We start from the raw sequence: 17,690 nt of genomic DNA on the forward strand, positions 1-17,690 counted from the left end.
TTCATCATGCGAGAGAATGTTGGAGGAGCGTTGACAAGGCCGAAAGACATGGCAATATATTCATAAGAACCATAGCTTGTTCTGAATGTTGTCTTGGGGATGTCTTGTTCACGAATGCGGATCTGATGATAGCCCATACGGAGGTCAAGCTTGGAGAATACTTGGGCGCCTTTGAGTTGTTCGAAAAGCTCATTGATGTTGGGCAGTGGATACTTGTTCTTTATGGTCTTCTTGTTCAATGGGCAGTAGTCGACACAAAGTCGGTCCGTTCCATCCTTCTTCTTTACAAAATGAACACCACAACCCCATGGAGAAGAACTCGGTCGGATCAGACCCATACGCTCTTGTACATCGAGTTGTTTCTTGAGCTCCTTCAACTCTTCTGGTCTAAGCTTGTAAGGACATTTGCAAACATGTTCAGTGCCAGGCTCAAGATCGATGACGAATTCAACTGGCCGGTGAGGAGGCATTCCTGGAAGTTCTTCTGGAAAGACGTCTTGATATTCACAAACGACTGGAATATGAGAGATGGCATTCAACTCGCCCTTCTCATTGAGAGAAAACAACCGAATGGTATCTTCATGAGCGGCAAAGATGATCACATCCTCAGACGAGTGGTGTCAATTGAATCTGTCTGGCAGCACAATCAAGCTGAGCCTTGTGCTTAGAAAGCCAATCCATGCCGAGAATTAGATCAATATCCGAGTCACCAAGAACAATGGGAGAAGCCAGAAATTTGTAGTCGCCCATCTCGATAGAAACATCCGGGCGCAGATATTAGCTGACATTTGCTTGCCCGGGGACACAATTGATGAAGTTCTAGGCAATTGTTGATAATCACACTCATACTTTGATGCAAAAGGTTTTGAAATGAAACAATGCGATGCACCAGTATCAAAGAGAACTTTGGAAGGAATAGAGTTAACTGGAAGGTTACCCATGATCACTTCTGAAGAGTCCTCTACCTGAGCTGCGTTCATCATGTTAACCTTGACATGCTTGGGATTATGCTTGACCACTACATTGCTGGCAGATCTCAAAGGAGGAGGAGGCGGAAGGCGCCTCTGGTTGAAGCATTTGTTCGCATAGTGCCCTTTCTGCTGACACTTTTTGCAAGTAACCTCTGAGAGAGGACGGTGATATGGAGCACTTGACCTTGGAGCATGAGACAGAGCTTTGTTCTGATAGCCTGGGTTGGGTGGGTGGGAAGGTACATTGCCACCTTTACTCTTCTGCTAATAAGGCTGATGGAATGGAGGAGGGGGAGGCAACCAGAACTTTTGCTTCTTAGCTGCCACTTGAGTTGAAGAAGAAGAAGAAGAAGGAGTTGCATCCCTGACTCTCTTCTTGGAAGCATCGCACTTGATCTGAGAAGATTCTTGCTTTAGTGCCATGTTTTAGAAATCATCATACTTGGTTGGCTCAAAAAGCACGAGAGCTAGTTGCAGATCTTCTCTAAGGCCACCTCTGAATTGATAAATCATGTTTTTCTTGTCAGAGACGTCTTGTTTAGCGAAACAAGCGAGCCTCTGAAACAAGATGTTGTATTGGTAAACAGACATGCTGCCTTGCTTCAGATTGCGGAACTCCTCGCGCTTACTCTCAGCAACACTTTGAGGAATGTGGTGAGCTTTGATGTCCCGGCGGAAATCATCCCAGGTAATCACACGACCTCCTCTGGAATCTTTGTATTGTTGATACCACTCAGCAGCTTGGTCTTTGAGTTGGAACAAAGCAAACTTGACAAAGTCCTCAGGCCTGACATTGCTACACTCAAAATGTTTGCAGATATCCAGGAGCCAATCGTCAGCGTCTGTGGCCTCGACATAGTTACTGAAATACTTCGGCTGGTTTGCGAGGAACTGGTTGAGGGTAGCAAACTGAGCTTGATTGTTGCCTTGGCCTTGATTTCCTTGGTTGCGCTCTTGCAAGAGCTGCAAAAGCATCTGCGTGTTGGCATTGGTAGCGGCCATGACAGCTTGCCATGCCTCCAGAGGTGGAGGTGGAGGCGGAGGTTCCAGATTCTGACGCGTTGGAGGAGCCATCTTGAAGAGGTTGACATCCGTTAGCATCTTGAAAGACATATATTCAAGCTGAATCAATGGATCGAAATTGCGACATATACCCTTAACATTTGAACAAGAATGAACGAATGAATTCCAAAGTAAATGATCACACTTCCATAAAGTTGAGAAGCCACTTAGATAAAGATAGGTGAATAAAAACAACAAGGTACGAATATGAACAAATAATTGGTAAGGATTACCCAATCACAAACCAAATATCTACGGGAAGAAATACTAGAGCTACATGAATTCCCACCTATGAAACTCCCGAAACTTTCTGGTTATGCAATCAGGTGTTGGGGATACAGAGGAAGCATAATATCTCACCCAAAACTAGCAACTCCTACATCCAGCTGTATCCATCCTTCAACACATAACCAAAAAACCTTCAGAAATCATTTACCTCAACCTTCGAAAGGCATCCGTTATATGAGTTATGGCAATACTCCCGAACTCCCGCCCCAGTACTTGGTGGCGTCAAGGTTATCTCACCAACAACTGCATAAAGGAGATTCTCGATGTCGGTGAAACTTGGGTATTCCAGAACTATAATGATAAAATTGTGACGACAACACGTCGGAGCTCAACTCCCTGGTACACTGCCACAACCCCTAAATGTCAGGAGGCACCAAGAACAATGTTCTCGTCACAAAACCATCAGAATGATTCCAAGATACCCGCGTGATCCTAATTTTTTTTCATGAAATTTGAGGAGAGAAGAGTTAAAACTCTACGTCAGGAGGCCTCACCAGAGCGACGAAGGGACTGAGGAGTAAAAAGAATCCTACTCCCCGATATATATAATCCTATAAGACTCAAAACATTTTTCTAGACTCAACAACGTCAGCGATTCGATCAAGCAGGGGGCTCCTAAGTTGGGGAAGGCTCTGATTACCAACTTGTAACACCCACGTGTTGGAGCACGACTTAGAGGCATAACCGCATAGTAGGCATGTCGCAAGAGGGGTAATCTTTACACATCCCATGTACTCAAATAGAGAGGGGATAAAGAGTTGTGAAAGTGCGTTATATCGACTAGAGGGGGGTGAATAGGCGATTTTTATGAAAGTCTTCAAAACTTGGGAGTTATGAAGACAAACAGTGAAGATTATGCCTATTACTATGCAGCGGAAGTTAGATTACACTAGGCCAGCCATGGTCATGTATTCAATAGAGTGAAAGCACAGTGACAAACAGCTTCAGTGTAATAAGGATCAAGTAGGAAGAAGTTATGAAGTCAAACAGATCATGCATTCACGTTGTGAAGACAAATGATAAAGCAAGCACGCAATGACTTCACAATGAGTAACAGCAAGAGAGGGAAGTGAAGATGAAACCAGTGACTCGTTGAAGATAATGATATGTTGGACCAGTTCCAGTTGCTGTGACAACTGTATGTCTGGTTGGAGTGGCTAGGTATTTAAACCTTAGGACACACAGTCCCGGACACCCAGTCCTGAACACACAGTTCAGGACACCAAGTCCTCACCGTAATCTCCTTGAGCTAAGGTCACTTAGTCCTCGCCCAATCACTCTGGTAAGTCTTCAAGGTAGACTCCCAAACCTTCATAGACTTCGTTCACTGGCAATCCACAATGTCTCTTGGATGCTCTGAACGCGACGCCTAACCGTCTGGAGGATTCACAGTCCTCAAGTGTAATAAGTCTTCAGATCACACAGACAAGAAGACTTAAGTGATGCCCAATTTACTCTGGCTCTGGGTGGTTAGGGCTTTTCTCCTCACTAGGAATTTTCTCTCAAAGGCTTCGAGGTGGGTTGCTCTCAAACGACAAAAGCCGTGCACTGAAATCTGAGCAGCCAACCGTTTATGGTTGTGGGGGTGGGCTATTTATAGCCACTTGGCAACCCGACCTGATTTGTCCGAAATGACCCTGGGTCACTAAGGAACTGACACGTGTCTCAACGGTCAGATTTCGAACTCTCATGGCAACTTTACTTGGGCTACAAGCAAAGCTGACTTGTCCGGCTCTGGACAAGATTCGCTCTCATTGTCTTCACTCGAAGACATAGGTTTTTGATTTAGGCATCACTTCAGTCATTCTGACTGGTTCTCCTGGACCCCACTTAACAGTACGGTGGTTCCTATGACTCAACAAGAATAAAAAGAACTACGAAAGATCTAAGTCTTCGAGTTCCATAGGCTTCATAACGTGTCTTCTGTTGTCATAGTCTTCAATGTGAATATCTTCATATACCACCTTTGTCTTCAATGTCTTCATACATTTTTAGGGGTCATCTCTGGTAGTAAAACCGAATCAATGAGGGACTTCTACCTGTGTTTTCCTGCAATTCTCACAAACACATTAGTCCCTCAACTAGGTTTGTCGTCAATACTCCAAAACCAACTAGGGGTGGCACTAGATGCACTTACAATCTCCCCCTTTTTGGTGATTGATGACAAACTAGTTGAAGTTTTCAACGGGGAATATAAAGTGTGAAGTTTGTAAAGGAATTGTCTTCATAAGTTGCAAGAGCTCCCCCTGAAGATGTGCATATAAGTTAATTTGCTTTTGGAATGCAAATGCACATGGCAGGTTGTACTTGTGGAGATCAGCTTCAGCTTATGATGACAATCCACTATGCATGTGAAAGTATATGAAGATAATGACATGCATAATGGAAAATGGACGTCTGCAGAATGAGATGAGTGCGGAATTTATCGTCGCACATGCGGAATTTATCTTCGCAAACAGAGTGGTAAACAAGTAGCAGACGACCATCGAGTTTTAGTGTTTACAACTCAAAAGAACCAAATGAAGCAAAAACAAGAGTTGTAAACACGAAGCAAAGTATAACAAAACAAGGCACCCGCCCATATTGACCCGCTTGAAGACTATAAACATCATATGCTTCTCCCCCTTTTGTCAGGAATGACCAAAAAGGTTTGAAGACATAGAGTTTTCTACGCGTTCCCAGGCGCAGCAGGGTCGGTGGAGTTGTTTGGCGGTGCTGAGCTTTGAGGTGCTGAAGCGGGTGGTGGTGAAGTAGCATCATCATCTTCATCAATGATCCTCGCAGTGACGGTGGCGGCAGATGAGGAATACTCAGAGTCTTCAAGTGACGGTGTGTTGCGCATCACAGCCCTCCTAGGAGGTGTGGTGTCAAATTTGAAGCGCTCTGTGAAGCCATCCTCTTCAAGTTCAGCTTCAGTGCAGATCATTGAGAGCCCTTTCCACGTACGACGGCAAGTCTCATGTGTAACGAAGGCATTCTTGGTGGCCAGGTTTCGAAGACGATTGACATCCACCAAGAGGCTCTTCATCTGACGTTTCAGCCAGTCGTGATGCCTATCTTGCTTTTGGTGAAGGGCCACAAGAAGCTCTCGGTCAGTGAGGACACGAGCACGCTTCTTGGGTCTTGGAGCGTTTGTGCTATCTGTGGCTTCAGTTGATGCTGGTGCACGTGTAGTGCCAGCCATCGGATAGACCCTGGACATGGCTTCGACACCTTCAACATTCTGCGTGAAGCTCTGGTGTTCGGCATTCTGAAGACTTATTGGTTGCTTGGCAGGCTCAGGGTATATTGCTTCAGCAGAGATATCCACATCTGGCAGGAAGATGCGATGGTTTCGGGCTGAGGGCTGATACGAAATTGTAGAGTGCAGTTTGATCAGCCTCATCACCCAAGGGGCATAGATTTTTAGACCAAATAAGTCCAAGCCTGACGCAGCAAGTTGTCGTATGAAAAGATCCTGTGCATTGAAGCATTTGCCATGCATGATATAGAATATGAGAGTCTTCATTGCACCCTCAATCTTGGCATGTGGAGAGTGTCCCTTAATGGGCCAGAGAGTCCGCCGGATAATATGATATATGGTCCTGGGCAGGTACTCTAGGTCTTCAACGAAGAACTCAGTTGGATAGGGTGCATCCTGAGGCAATGGCTTCATCATTGAGAGCATCTGACTCATATTTGGTTCAGGTCTCTGAAATATCTCTCAATAGCTTCAGAATGAAGTTGGCAGCCTTCCTCGAAGAATTCGCCTGGAGTGGGCAGGCCGGTGAGCTCAATGATATTAAATGCATTGGCTTCATGATGGACATTTCCGGTCATCCACTCCAGGATCCAAGTCTTCGGATCTCTGTTGTAGCCTTTGATGTGGAGAGTGGCATAAAACTGAAGCAGAAGCTCTTCGTTCCAGTGCTCTTCATCAGTCACGAACGGCAGCAGACCCACTTGCCTGAAGCAGTCCAAAGCTTCCTCAAGACAATAGCTTCAACCTCAAGGCGCTTGTGAGGGAAGATGCGACCTTGGTTGTATAAGATGCAAGAATAATAGCTGCGCTGTGAATAGCTCCAGAACCTGTCTGATACAATCCTTTCCCTTGAATAGGGGTTCTTGGAGCTATCGAAAAATGTGTTGTCTGCCTTGAAGCTGTTTACATCAAAGGAGCCAGGTGCTGATGCAGGACCTGGGAACCTTGGAAGCCTTGGGACTGGCTTCTGGACATGAGGCCTGTGCTCTATGTGATAGTCAAATTGTGGACCTGCAGCAGACTCAGGAACTGAAGTGTCTGGCTCAGTGGCTTCGCTGTCCGCTGAAGCATTTGGTGGGGCGGGCTCCACATTGGCTTCAGTGTTAGTAGTTTGAGGGACATCTTCAGGCACGTTCTCTTGGGGAACTGCATCTTGATGGAGCGAGGGAGTGGGTTCTGGAGGTGCTTCTTCATTGTCTTCGGCTGATGCAGCCGGAATTTCTGCAGACTGGACTTGAGGCCGTGGACCTTTGCGAAGCCTACGGAACGCAGACGACGCTTGTGGTGTCGGAGTGGGCTGGGCCTCAATGTCTTCTTCCTCCTGAGGGCGATCCGCCCATGACTCATCTTGTGCCATTGGCGTCAGAGGACGACCAATGCTGATGGGTTCGCTTGTTTCAAGCTGAGGAAGGGCTGCATCACCTTGCACATTGTCCTGATGACCAATGTCTTCAGCAGCTAGTGGGTCGGCTGCTGGAATATCTTCAGCGTCAGGTGCCTCTGTGGGAGCAGGCTCATGAACTGTTAGTCTTCTTTCTGCATTGGGGTGAATGACAGAAAGGGGTTCAACCATCAAGGGCTCTGTGGGAGCAGCCCTAGATTTCTTAGTCTTGCGCTTCTTTTTACTGGGGGCAGAAGGAGAGGCTTCAGAGCTCTTCCTTTTTCTGGCTTCAGCTTCTGCAGCTCTTGTCTTCTTTAGCTCTGAAGCTGTTGACCGGCTCTTTGGCTTTGAGCCAGTCATGGCGGTTGGGAAGACAATGGAAGTGGCTGCTTGTCTTGATGCCTCTGGTTCAATCACAGCAGGCTGCTTCTTCTTCTTTGCGGCCATCTTGGGGTCGATGCCTGGACGCCCAAGTGCCTTGCGCTTTTCAGCCTCGTTGTAGGCTTGAACACATTTGTCAGCCAATGACTTCATCCTTTCACGCGAGCCTTGAGCTTCAGCACACTTCTTCAGAAAGTTTTCTTTGAGATCATGCAGCATGATTTTGAAGCTTCTCACTTCCTGCACGCTGAGACTGGCCATGTGCTTCTTGAACTGAGCTTTTTCGTGATCAATTTTCTGCTTCAGCTCAACAATGCGCTGAGCAATGGCCAGTTCTGAAGCAATTGCGCCTTGGAAGGCGACGCTGAGTCCAACAGGCAGCTGCAGATCATTGAAGCTTATATCTGGTGTGTCAAACCATTCATCGATGAAGCTGTGGATGATGGCGACATCAAAGAGAGGCAGATTGTTGAAGATTTCCGCTTCCTCCTTGCTTTTGATGAGCTGTTCTAGTGCGTCATCGCCCAGATCTTCATCGCTTGATAGATCAATGGCTTCACTGCGCAGAATGGCAGCAGCAGTGAGCTCTTTGCCTGTGTGTTGCTGGGGCTCCTTATCCTTCAGGGGCTTGGAGATGCGGGATACATCTTCAGACTGCACACTGACTTCAGGAGGTGCAGTTTTCAATGGCTTCGCCCTTGAGATTTTTGAGGCAGGGGCCGGCTTCGAAGCTTTTGGTTTCTTTGTCTGCTTTGGCTTCGGCACAGCAGGAGCTTCATCAGACTCAGAATCAGCTGGAGGGTCATTCACAGCAGTCCCTTGGACCAAGATGTGGGTGATCAGGCCCTCAAGATTGGCAAATGGACCGATGATATTGGGTTCCGCGTCGCGTGTGCCATCTGCCCTTGGTGAGGAGGGACCAGGATTGAAGTCAAGCCCAAATTTCTTCTTGTTTAGCTTCGCTGACTGTTGAGCAAACTGAAAGTTGCGTTTGAAGAGATTGTCGTCACGACACCAGAGAAGTGACGACGGATGTGCATCATCAGGCTGTGGTCCTCGGACCATGCATGGGTAGAAGCCTTGAGCAATGGCTTCATCTCTGGTTCTGGGTACAAGGTTCTTGTATAAGATATCCCCCCATGGACTCTTGATTGCATTCTTTTCAGCATACTCCTGGGTGACGAAGCGGTATTTGAACCACTGTTCTGCCCAATAGCGTCGAATCCATTGGATTCGGGTTTTGCGCTGCCCATAGCTCTCTTCTGGATCTGTTTTGTACATTTCTGCCAAGTCTTCAGGCAGATCCTTGGAAGTTCCCTCACGTCTCTGTCTGCCCCCCTTTCTTGCTGCTGCAACTGAAGCCATAAACTTTAACTTGAAAGGCTTCAAAACTTTCAAAGGCTTCAAAGGCTTTCTTTTTCTTGACAAACAGGAACTGGCTTCAGGAGAGTTTATGTGATGCTGTAGGAATTCTGCAAATGAATGCAGACTATGAGAACCGAAGGATTCTCCCACGGACATGTACCTGTGACAGCATTAAGGTGCGAGGGAAGGGGAAGAGGTCATATGCATTCTCAGAAGGTTTTGAAGATTAATCAGTTTAGAAGACATTGACCTCATTGTGCGAAGACATTCACTTATAGATAAGAAGTTGGTTCCAGATTTGTACGAACCCATAGATCAGTACAAGTGAGGAATCTAACTACTTTATGAAGCACAAGTGAATATACTAGGCATGTTATGAGATGCAGCGAGAGATCTAACTGGTGTGAAGAGAAACTTCTTATGGTAGAAAGTGACAGAACCAAGAGATCAAAAGAGGCTGTAAAAAGAAGTTTTATTTACCACACTGGAACTGCTAGACGGAAGGAAGTTGATGCCGAGCAGTTCAGTCCTCCGTGCCCTAACTTGGCGACGGAAAACACCTACGGCGACGGCGGAGAGGACGATGTCCGCGGTCGGCGTGAGGACGGCGTTGGAGAGGTTGCGGCAGCGAAGCGCTTCGTCTCCGGCGTCGTCGAGTGCTAGCGGTGGCGCTAGGGTTCGTGCGAGGATGGAAGAAGGAGATAATGACCGCGGTAAGTGTGAATTTATAGACTCAGAGGCGGCACTGTGCTATTACGCAGGTGCCCCTGGCGGTTCGCATTTGAGGCACGCGTGGCCAGTTAGCGGAAGTTTGGGGTTTGTTCCACGTCCCACGCACGCCTAAATTGTCGGGCGGTCGTTCCTGCTTCTCTGGATCTTATGTGGAGGAATGAGCATTAAAAACGGACTTTTATGGTTGTCTCTATGTCTTCAGCTGACAAGGACACAGTGAAGACATTCGACAGTTTCAACAGAATGCATATGACTTGGAGAGATAGAGTTTGAGATAGAAAGCATAGAGAGGTTAGGGTCCGATCACATTCACTTAGTTCAAAAGATTCAACCAAGAAGACATAGCTATAAGTGAATGCTGTAGAGGACAGAACACTAGAGCATATATATATATATATATATATATATAATCATCGTAGTGAAGATAATCATGAAGACATGTTAAGTTCGAAGCCAAACCAATGTGAAGATATTGCAAGGTAACGCCATGAGTTAAACACTTCAAAATGGAACGTTTGGTGGTGGCGTTACCCACCGTATAGGAAGTATTAGACCCAGACACGGCGCACAATTATTGTGGCGCTCCGAAGTCAAATTCCACATTAATGTATTCACACTTAGAATGTATGTCTTCATTGATTGAAGATATACTTTACTTTGTGTGTTGCACATCTAAGTCATCAATATGCATAAGTGTTAGGATGTGTGCCTGATCACAGGACATTTGAGGATTCCAAGATATTTAGCTCACACCGTAACTTGCAAAACCTCTTCTCATCCAAGGGCTTGGTGAAGATATCTGCCAATTGCTCTTCAGTGTTGACGTGTATGATATCAATGTCTTCCTTCACAACATGATCTCTGAGAAAGTGATGACGAATTTCAATGTGCTTTGTCTTCGAGTGCTGAACTGGGTTGTTGGCAATCTTGATGGCGCTTTCGTTGTCGCAGTAAAGTGGCACTTGCTTCAGATGAATGCCATAATCCTTGAGTGTTTGCTTCATCCACAGAAGCTGAGCGCAGCAAGATCCAGCAGCAATGTATTCAGATTCAGCAGTGGAGAGAGATACACAGTTCTGCTTCTTTGAAGACCAACATACAAGTGATCGTCCCAGAAAGTGACATGTGCCTGATGTAGACTTGCGATCAACTTTGTCACCAGCATAATCAGCATCCGAAAATCCAACCAAATCAAACTCTGAGCCCTTTGGATACCATAATCCTAGAGTTGGGGTGTGAGCCAAATATCGAAGAATTCGCTTCACAGCTAAGTGATGCGACTCCTTTGGTGCCGCTTGAAATCGAGCACACATGCAAACACTAAGCATGATATCTGGCCTAGATGCACATAAATAAAGCAAAGACCCAATCATGGAGCGGTATACCTTTTGATCGAACTCTTTACCATTGTCGTCAGGACCTAGATGATGTTTGGCTGGCATTGGTGTTGTGAAGCCTTTGCAGTCTTGCATACCGAACTTCTTCAGGCAATCTTTGAGATACTTCTCTTGAGATATGAAGATGCCATTGCGCTGTTGTCGGATTTGAAGACCAAGAAAGAACTTCAGCTCCCCCATCATGGACATCTGATATTGCTCTTGCATCATATATCCAAACTCTTCACTGTACTTCTGATTGGTGCAGCCGAAGATAATGTCATCCACATATATTTGGCACACAAACAGTTCACCATCGTATGTCTTCGTGAAAAGAGTGGGATCCAGGGAACCAGGTATGAAGCCTTTGCTCTTCAGAAAGTACTTGAGTGTATCATACCAGGCCCTAGGGGCTTGTTTGAGGCCATACAGTGCCTTGTTGAGCTTGTATACCATATCAGGATGTTTTGGATTTTCAAAGCCAGGTGGTTGTGCAACATACACTTCTTCTTCAATCTTGCCATTGAGAAAGGCACTTTTCACATCCATTTGATATAGAAGTATGTTATGATGATTTGCATAGGCCAGCAGTATGCGTATGGCTTCAAGCCTAGCCACAGGAGCAAATGTTTCATCGAAGTCAATGCCCTCCACTTGAGTATATCCTTGAGCAACGAGACGAGCTTTGTTTCTGACAACTTGACCATGCTCATCTTGCTTGTTGCGGTATATCCATTTGGTGCCTATTATGTTGTGCTTCCGTGGATCAGGACGCTTAACCAGTTCCCATACATTATTCAGCTCAAACTGTTGAAGCTCTTCTTGCATAGCTTGAATCCATTCAGGTTCCATGAAGGCTTCTTCAACTTTCTTGGGTTCTGATATTGAGACGAATGCGAAATGCCCACAGAAGTTTGCTAGCTGAGTTGCCCTTGAACGAGTGAGTGGACCAGGTGCATTGATGCTGTCAAGTATTCTGTCAATCTGCACTTCATTTGCAACACGAGGATGTATAGGGCGAAGACTTTGCTCTTGCTGATCTGCGTTGTTGTTTGGAGGAATGTCTTCATGCTGAGCATTGTCTTCATGTTGATCAGGTGCTGAGATGATGAGTTCTTCTTCAGGATGAGCTTCAGAAGGCATAATCTCTCCAGTTCCCATAAGCTTGATTGATTCACTAGCTGGGACTTCATCTAGCACATTTGGCAGTTGCTCTCTTTGTGAACCATTTGTTTCATCAAACCGCACATCCACTGTTTCGACCACTTTGTAATGGAAGAGATTGAAGACTCTGTAGGAGTGTGAATCCTTTCCATATCCAAGCATAAAGCCCTCATGTGCTTTTGGTGCAAACTTTGAGGTGTGGTGTGGGTCCTTGATCCAGCACTTTGCGCCAAATACTCTGAAGTAACTGACATTTGGCTTCTTGCCAGTTAGGAGTTCATAAGATGTCTTGTTCAGAAGCTTGTGAAGATAAACACGATTGATTGTATGGCATGCAGTATCAATGGCTTCAGTCCAGAATTTTCTTGGAGTCTTGTATTCATCTAGCATTGTTCTGGCCATTTCAATGAGTGTTCTGTTCTTGCGTTCGACGACGCCATTCTGCTGTGGCGTGTACGGAGCTGAGAATTCATGTGTGATGCCCAAGGTATCAAGATATGTATCAAGGCCAGTGTTCTTGAATTCAGTGCCATTGTCACTTCTAATGTGCTTTATCTTGGCGCCAAAATTGTTCATAGCTCGATTGGCGAAGCGTCTGAAGACATCCTGCACTTCAGTCTTGTAAAGGATTATGTGTACCCAAGTATATCTAGAGTAATCATCAACAATGACGAAGCCATAGAGGCAAGCAGTAGTAGTAAAAGTTGAGTAGTGAGTGGGACCGAAAAGATCCATGTGGAGCAGTTCGAAGGGTTGTGTAGTAGTCATGATTGTCTTCGAAGGATGTTTTGCCCTTGTCATCTTCCCTGCTTCACAGGCACCGCATAAATGATCTTTCTTGAACTTGACGCCCTCGATGCCTATGACATGCTTCTTCTTCGCAAGGGTGTGGAGGTTCCTCATGCCAGCATGCCCAAGCCTCCGATGCCAAAGCCAGCATTCTGAAGCTTTTGCAAGAAGACATACCGCAAGTTGTGGTCCTGCTGAGAAATCTACCACGTACAAATCACCTTTCCGATACCCTTCAAACACTAGAGATTTGTCAGATTCCATTAGCACCAGGCAACGATATTTTCCAAACATTACAATCATATTCAAATCGCAAAGCATTGAGACAGACATTAAGTTGAAGCCAAGGGATTCAACAAGCATGACTTTATCCATGTGTTGATCCTTTGAGATTGCAACTCTACCTAGACCCAATACCTTACTTTTACCAGTGTCAGCAAATGTGATGTGGCTCTTGTCGGATGGACGTAATGTTGAGTCCATAAGAAGGCTTCTTCTGCCAGTCATGTGATTTGTACACCCACTGTCAATAATCCATTCTGAAGACTTTGAAGTCGCTGGTGTCGTACCCTACAGTACAGTTAGGGGGATAGGCTTCACGAAGAGAATTGTGAAGCATAAACATTTGACGAACCAGTGGGTTATGAAAACTTAGATCCAGATTAGGACTAATAGGGAGAGTAGCATGCGATTCAGGAACGAAGTACATAATGATGCCATTCGGGCATTTTATCTTGCGCCCTACAAGATTTTTAAGGTCCCCAGCAATAGCATCAGAAGATTTTGTTTTTCTGCTGGAGACCTTTCCCTGCAAAAGAGAGTTAAGCTTTCTTAACCACCCACATCTTCAAGGGTGGCTTAGAAGCAATAAGTCTAAGTGCAGCATCTGAGAATTTTGGCTTTGAAGCCTTAGCAAACAGTCTAGCAGGTGGACAATAATACTCATAGGAATAAGCAGAATAATTTTTGGTCACATGAACACGGTTCGATGAACCGCTCTCATATTCATATGCCTGAGTATGGTTTCCCTGCAAAACATTTGCGTTAGTGTGACTCAGGTGAGTCCTCTGTTTGTATGAAGCCATTGGACCGTATGAAGCCTTTGGTCTGAGATTTGTCTTCTTCAAGTGAGGTGTCATGAAGACATTCACAGGAAGATTTTCCAGACACTTTTTGGAAACCCAGATCTTCTTCATAGGCGGTCCATTCCTGCAGTTAGTACCAATGTACCTGGCAAACACTTCACCATTCTGATTCTTAAACAGTTTATAGTTTGCATCAAAGGATTCATCAATGATAATGGGGTTAGCACAAGTGAAGCCAGATAAGTTGGATGGATCTGCTGAAAGTTCCTTTGCAGCAACCCATGTGGTTTTGGGGTACTGCTCAGGTTTCCAGTAAGAGCCATCTGCATTGATTTTCCTCACAAATCCAACACCCTCTTTCCTAGGGTTTCGATTCAGGATCTGCTTCTTGAGGACATCACATAGTGTCTGATGTCCTTTAAGACTTTTGTACATCCCTGTTTCAAGCAATGTCTTCAACATAGCATTCTCATCAGCAATAGCAGTGGTATCCTCAGCAGAGGGGTTAGTTACCACGTCAACAGTTGAAGATATTGCAACAGCAGTAGCAGTGGAACATTCAGCAACAGAATTAGCATTATCACGCTCAATGCATTTAAGACATGGTGGTTCAAATCCTTCCTGAGCGGGACTGATCTGTTCGGAGCGAAGTGACTCGTTTTCCTTTTGAAGATCTTCATGAGCCACCCTCAATTTCTCAAGTTCTTGCTTCCTTTGAAGATAATCATAGGAAAGCTTTTCATGAGTTGTTGAGAGAGTATCATGACGATCTTCAAGTTCCTGATACTTAACGTGAAGGTTTTTTATGTCTTCAATTAAGGATTCAGATCGAGTCATTTCAGCACCCAACAGATCATCGCTTCTGTCTAACAGTTTTTGAATATGTTCCATAGCTTTCTGTTGTTCAGTTGCAATTTTAGCAAGTGTTTTGTAGCTAGGTTTTGAATCACATTCAGAGTCATCGTCACTAGATGTTTCATAGCGAGTAGTGCGTGTGTTTACCTTGGCACCGCGTGCCATGAAGCAGTAGGTAGGAGTGGAGTCGTTCTTGTCATTTGCGTCGGTGTCGGTGATGCAGTCATTGTCTTCAGTGTTGAAGATGGACTTGGCGACGTATGCTGTAGCCAGACTCGCAATGCCAGAATCAGACTCCTCCTCAGACTCCACCTCTGCCTCCTCAGATGCGGACTCCTCCTCTGAATCCATCTCCTTTCCAACAAACGCACGTGCCTTGCCAGATGAGCTCTTCTTGTGTGATGAAGACTTTGATGAAGACTTGGAAGAAGACTTTGAGTATTTCTTCTTCTTCTTGTCGTCAGAATCATATTCCTTGCTCTTCTTCTTCCTTCTGTTCTCATTGTCCCACTGTGGACACTCAGAGATGAAGTGTCCAGTTTTCTTGCACTTGTGACATGTTTTCTTCTTGTAGTCATGAGCAGAAGCTTCATCATTCCTTGAGCTTGATCGTGAAGATTTTCTGAAGCCTTTCTTCTTGGTGAATTTTTGGAACTTCTTCACTAGCATTGCAAGTTCTCTTCCAATGTCTTCAGGATCATCAGAACTGCAGTCAGATTCTTCTTCAGATGAGGAGACAGCTTTTGCCTTCAAGGCGCGAGTTCGCCCATAGTTTGGACCGTAGATATCTCTTTTCTCAGAAAGCTGAAACTCGTGTGTGTTGAGCCTCTCAAGTATGTCAGACGGATCGAGTGTCTTGAAATCAGGACGTTCTTGAATCATCAGGGCCAGGATGTCAAACGAACTATCAAGTGATCTCAGCAGCGTTTTGACGATTTCATGTTTGGTGATTTCAGTGGCGCCGAGGGCTTGAAGCTCATTTGTGATGTCAGTGAGTCTATCAAATGTGTGCTGGACATTCTCATTGTCATTTCGCTTGAAGCGGTTGAAGAGATTGCGAAGGACACTGATTCGTTGATCTCTCTGGGTTGAGATGCCTTCATTGACCTTGGAGAGCCAGTCCCAGACCAGTTTGGATGTCTTCAAGGCACTCACACGGCCATACTGTCCTTTGGTCAGATGACCACAGATGATGTTCTTGGCAGTAGAGTCCAGTTGAACGAATTTCTTGACATCAGCAGCAGTGACACCTTCTCCAGCCTTGGGAACGCCGTTCTCGACGACATACCATAGGTCGACGTCAATGGCTTCAAGATGCATGCGCATCTTATTCTTCCAGTAGGGATATTCAGTTCCATCGAAGACGGGGCACGCAGCGGAGACTTTGATTATCCCTGCAGTCGACATAGCTAAAACTCCAGGTGGTTAAACCGAATCACACAGAACAAGGGAGCACCTTGCTCTGATACCAATTGAAAGTGCGTTATATCGACTAGAGGGGGGGTGAATAGGCGATTTTTATGAAAGTCTTCAAAACTTGGGAGTTATGAAGACAAACAGTGAAGATTATGCCTATTACTATGCAGCGGAAGTTAGATTACACTAGGCCAGCCATGGTCATGTATTCAATAGAGTGAAAGCACAGTGACAAACAGCTTCAGTGTAATAAGGATCAAGTAGGAAGAAGTTATGAAGCCAAACAGATCATGCATTCACGTTGTGAAGACAAATGATAAAGCAAGCATGCAATGACTTCACAATGAGTAACAGCAAGAGAAGGAAGTGAAGATGAAACCAGTGACTCGTTGAAGACAATGATATGTTGGACCAGTTCCAGTTGCTGTGACAACTGTACGTCTGGTTGGAGCGGCTAGGTATTTAAACCTTAGGACACACAGTCCCGGACACCCAGTCCTGAACACACAGTTCAGGACACCAAGTCCTCACCGTAATCTCCTTGAGCTAAGGTCACTTAGTCCTCGCCCAATCACTCTGGTAAGTCTTCAAGGTAGACTCCCAAACCTTCACAGACTTCGTTCACTGGCAATCCACAATGTCTCTTGGATGCTCTGAACGCGACGCCTAACCGTCTGGAGGATTCACAGTCCTCAAGTGTAATAAGTCTTCAGATCACACAGACAAGAAGACTTAAGTGATGCCCAATTTACTCTGGCTCTGGGTGGTTAGGGCTTTTCTCCTCACTAGGAATTTTCTCTCAAAGGCTTCGAGGTGGGTTGCTCTCAAACGACAAAAGCCGTGCACTGAAATCTGAGCAGCCAACCGTTTATGGTTGTGGGGGTGGGCTATTTATAGCCACTTGGCAACCCGACCTGATTTGTCCGAAATGACCCTGGGTCACTAAGGAACTGACACGTGTCTCAACGGTCAGATTTCGAACTCTCATGGCAACTTTACTTGGGCTACAAGTAAAGCTGACTTGTCCGGCTCTGGACAAGATTCGCTCTCATTGTCTTCACTCGAAGACATAGGTTTTTGATTTAGGCATCACTTCAGTCACTCTGACTGGTTCTCCTGGACCCCACTTAACAGTACGGTGGTTCCTATGACTCAACACAAAATAAAAAGAACTACGAAAGATCTAAGTCTTCGAGCTCCATAGGCTTCATAACGTGTCTTCTGTTGTCATAGTCTTCAATGTGAATATCTTCATATAACACCTCATTCTTCAATGTCTTCATACATTTTTAGGGGTCATCTCTGGTAGTAAAACCGAATCAATGAGGGACTTCTACCTGTGTTTTCCTGCAATTCTCACAAACACATTAGTCCCTCAACTAGGTTTGTCGTCAATACTCCAAAACCAACTAGGGGTGGCACTAGATGCACTTACAAGTTGGCTTACAATCGCCACTTCACACAATACATAAACATAGCATTACATCATCCAGAATACAATCAAGGTCCGACTACTGAACCAAAATAAAGACAACCCCAAATGCATAGATCCTCGATCGCCCCAACTGGGCTCCTCTATTGATC

The sequence above is a fragment of the Triticum aestivum genome, chromosome 5A (genome assembly GCF_018294505.1).
Source record: "Triticum aestivum cultivar Chinese Spring chromosome 5A, IWGSC CS RefSeq v2.1, whole genome shotgun sequence".
NCBI lineage: Eukaryota > Viridiplantae > Streptophyta > Magnoliopsida > Poales > Poaceae > Triticum > Triticum aestivum.